Here is a 4,282-nt window from a genome sequence, read left to right as displayed (position 1 = left end):
TATGTAAAAGCCAAATTCCACTCGTGAACATCGTGCTTGTGGGGTCATTGGCTGGATGAACCTAGAAAATTTTATTATGCAAAAGCCAAATTCCACTAACTGAGTCATCAAGCAAAATTATCATGTGTTGATACGGAATAACATAAATATAAGGGATTTTTTAATTTTATAATTAGGTGCCGCCAATGTTGTCACCACAAATGATGTCATCATCCTCTTGCTTCCTCATAGCCTTCGTTCCCTCGTTCCCCGGCCTTCTAAAAGCTACCCGCTCCATCTCAAAAATGTTGTTTTCTTAAATTTGGAAAGATCCTGAGTTTGGTTAAGCTTTCCTTTATATTGATGATAGAAGACACATGAACCGATCATGCAACAGTATATGTGATGCAATAGTTGTGACCCTTACCTCCTATCACGACAACATGATCTAACCTCTCACATTGAATCATGCATATGGATTTTCCTGCATAAAACATCATGCTCTCTTACTCCACACCCTTGCCTACATGGCTACACAAACACAATACTGCAAAGATTAGTTTGCTATCTCTGTCGTTGTGTCAAGATATCACTTCAACATTTGTTAGTGTTGTGAATAAGATTTCTTCATATCTGGTTTACTTGTAATCTTTATTGGTACACATTATAGTTTATCTGCATTTCATTTTTATTTTTTGGTGAGAGTGCAATTAGTATTATGATTCTATATGTGACATGGAAGGATTATTAGAACACCCGTATGTTTTGTTCACGCGCATCCTATATAAATTCTACTACTTCTAATTTATATTGAAAAGACTCTGGATCCTATGTTACTTGTGTTATTTTGCATATCAAATCGGGACAAGGAATTAAACGAAATGTTTGGCTGAAAAGGAAAATTTTACACTGAGTACTTTGTTTGTTTTAGAAGAAGAGAGTAATGTAGTACATTTCATTTATCTTAATATTGCAACATCCTAGCAACTATCGATTTTGTAGTTCATGCACGTATACGCAACATAAATTTGGGTGCTATAATAAAGCAGTAATAATTTATGTGCCAAATGAAGAACTTGCAGATTTTAAATAAGTGACCATTCCTCCACTTTTTCTAAAGGCTTCGATTCATAATTATATTTATGATAAACATATTTATTAGGGAATATGAAGGGAAAAAAAGAGAAGAACCGATCAACAGCATGACCATCGCGACTCCACATCCTTCTTCGCCGGCCTAGTGTCTCGCCTTTTATTACTCCTTTGTAGCAGTCCGCGTTTTCTCTCAGTTCTCAGATGCCTAGGTTAATCACGTCCTCTTATGTCGATCTTTATCCCCACTATCACCTCCGGCAACGTCAAGCTAGGGTGTTGCTGAGCCACAATAAGGCATACTTCTAAAGTCATTGGGTATTTGTCGCCAACTCCAAACCTTCGGGAAGAAAGAAATTTGAAGCGTGTATCCAAGTAAGTAGATTTAGATTATGCAAAAGTCCTAGGTTTTTTTCTAGGCAAATGCTCTAAAAACTTCTTCTCTATTAATGAAAGCAAATATTTTACCTTGGTTCAAGAAAAATTATAAAAGGAATGACTGTAGATTTGATTCGGGTAAGCTTTGCATACTATTCAAAGTTGACAATACAGTCCAAAACTATGAATAAGATAGATCGAGGAATTAATATACTTTTCTCATGCGATTTGTGAATGAGAAGAATGCCCAAATTAATCTATCTATGTGGAACAATATTGTCAATACTCTAGTTTCCCCTCCAATTTCTTCATCCTTCCTTTTTTTCCTCATCTACCTCCTCCCAGCGGCGGAGCCTGGTCACTCGTAGATCGACTGGGCTCTCCACCTCGCCGTCGCTGATTCGTCGGTTCTCTCAGCCTCCGCCGGCCACTCCGGCGGCGGGAGGCTGGGGGAACCCTGTCTCGCGGCGTGTATATAGTGTAGGAGTGCTAGGGTTACCGGCCGGTGACATTGGGGTGGAGATGCGGCCAGTTTGGAGTTTGCAGGTGGTGGTCTTCCTCCCCGATGGCGTCGTTCCCTAGAGCTTCGTCCTCGTTCCACCGCCTTCATCGCGCTCGCATCTCCCTGGAGGTGTGCTGAGCGATTTCCCCGCGCTGGGCTCCATGAGACGGAGGAGACAGCAAATCGAGATCTCGAAGAAGAAGATGCGGCGATTCGGTTCGTCCACGGGGGCGCTCTCCGGTGTAGGTCCTCCGGGACCGGTGCTCGGCGACTTCCCGCTCGCCTGGGGACTGCCTCCGCTCCAAGGCGTCAAGGGAGGCAGCGGCGACGGCGCGCCACCGACAGCAACGGCGAGCCGACGACGTGGTCAACTTGCAGAAGGGCTATGCTGTATTTTTGCATTTGTTGGGGACCTTTCTGTAATGTTTCCGAATTAATGCATTTTCTTTTTAACCGCAAAAAAACGAAGAATCAATCAAGCCATAGTAAAATTAACAAAGTGTTTGCCATAGTAATCCCAGGCAACTGCTCCTTCTTCCTCATTGCAATCACCCTAACGTGAAATTCCAAACATTTAGCTTGTAAGCCCTCAAATGTCTCGTGTCTTTTTGAATATTAGTAGTACTTACATGGGAAGAGATTGGAAGGTGTGTAATCGATCAGTAATTAATAACACACAAGTCAGGGATAATTACAACATGAGGAGTAAGCTTGACCGGGGCGACATATTGGCAGGTGTGCTCACCGAACTCAGAGAAATCATTGGATAGTTAGAGTAGAGATGCGAATACATCTCTGAATTATCATAGATTGCGCCAACTTCCATGAGTCCCTACTTTGCTGCTATGCACGGCCATCTTGGGAGTTCTCTTCAGATGGAACAACTCTTTGCTGCAGGAGAGTAGTAACATAAGAATTACAGGCAGAAGTAAGAACTAAATTAAGCTCAACAACAGTATGTAGTACTGTCTTTGTACATACACAAACTAATGATCTACGGAGCCACATCTGTTTTGCATGAAATAAAATAATCACATATTCAATTTGCTAAAAGAGTTTAGTATCCGACTATATATAACATGAAACAAAATCTCACGGTGGCAAATACGCTTCTATTTAGTCACAATAAAAAAACCTGCCTGGGTGGAGGCGGTGCTGGCCGGGGACGTCGAGTCGGAGGCAAAGGCCAGCCTGGGAGGGGGTTATGTCAAGGAGGGTCTTTAGCCGTTGGCAGAGGAGCCGGTGAGTGTGGGATGGAGCTATCCGGCGAGGACGATCCTCAGCCTGAGGAGATTGACGTGAAAGGCGGCGAGGAGAGAAGATGCGCAGGCTAAAATCAGGTGAGGCAGCGATGTATTGATTGCATCATGCTGGAGCTCTACCGTCCTGCTGGATGCACTGCTGTGGCCGCGCCGATCGAACCTGCTGATCAAGAGAACAAACATACCAGAGGGTCATTCGCGAGCTCGTCCAAGCCAGAAGGTCCAAGCACCCAGTGATGACGGGTACAACTAACCCCCTTGCCTGGATCATTTTATGGATTGAAAGTGGAGAGTTCGCGGACGTTGCGGACTCCGCGCTCTGCGGACGCATCACCAATCCCGCAGTTTCTGTAGGGAAGTGATTGGTACGGCCAACGGGCAATCCTTATCCGAGCGTGGGGGGTAATATTGTCCATCCTGAAAATGTGACACCAGGCATTCACCAGTTTGCTCTTAATAGTAGAGATATATATTATAATGGATCTATTGATATTCCTTCTGTAATGTAGATCTTGATGTCTTTGTGTGTATACTTGTATCGATCCACGCACTTAAATATGATGCAAGATAAAAAAAATTGCACTTCTACTCATGCAAATAAATGAGAGAGAAAGTGGTAGATAAAAGAGGTAAAATGTTGAAATATATATATTACCCAACACTTCGGATAATATATATATTTCAACATCAAACGTTGTGGGCAACTGACTATTTTGTAAGATACAGTTGGTTTAAGCAATGTTTAACATATTTCTACATTTATACTTGGGTTAGCGACATAAGTCAGTGCAATCATATCTAGGCACAATTACGCCACTAGCGATAATTCCCAATGTCATATCCAAGCATAAAAAAAAGTATTAATGAAAAAATTCCAATCAACCACATTAAGCTTTGAGGTCCCTATTATTATAAAATCCAAGAGTTAGGACACGCTGGTCCTCCTGCATCAGTTCATCGCATCATAGAAATACGCGTGTGCATTCATACACTAGCATGCAAGAATTGCATAAAACACAACTACTTGCAGAAAATAATGTATGGTAATAGGGACTATTTCACCAATTCA

At 42.3% G+C, this 4,282-nt stretch overlaps 1 long non-coding RNA gene across 1 annotated transcript; it reads right to left on the bottom strand.

Annotated features, from left to right (window-relative positions):
• Positions 1 to 2,530: 2,530 nt before the first annotated feature.
• Positions 2,531 to 3,550, bottom strand: LOC139837627 (uncharacterized). The gene is made up of 2 exons (XR_011754202.1): positions 3,091 to 3,550; positions 2,531 to 2,842 (listed from the first exon to the last, which is right to left on the bottom strand). It is a non-coding gene; the product is annotated as an uncharacterized lncRNA (long non-coding RNA).
• Between the last annotated feature and the right edge of the window lie 732 nt (positions 3,551 to 4,282).

Source organism: Lolium perenne, chromosome 3, assembly GCF_019359855.2.
Source record: "Lolium perenne isolate Kyuss_39 chromosome 3, Kyuss_2.0, whole genome shotgun sequence".
In the NCBI taxonomy this organism is placed as follows: domain Eukaryota; kingdom Viridiplantae; phylum Streptophyta; class Magnoliopsida; order Poales; family Poaceae; genus Lolium; species Lolium perenne.
Note: the sequence above shows the minus strand (reverse complement) of the source record. Positions and strands in the feature narration are given on the sequence as shown.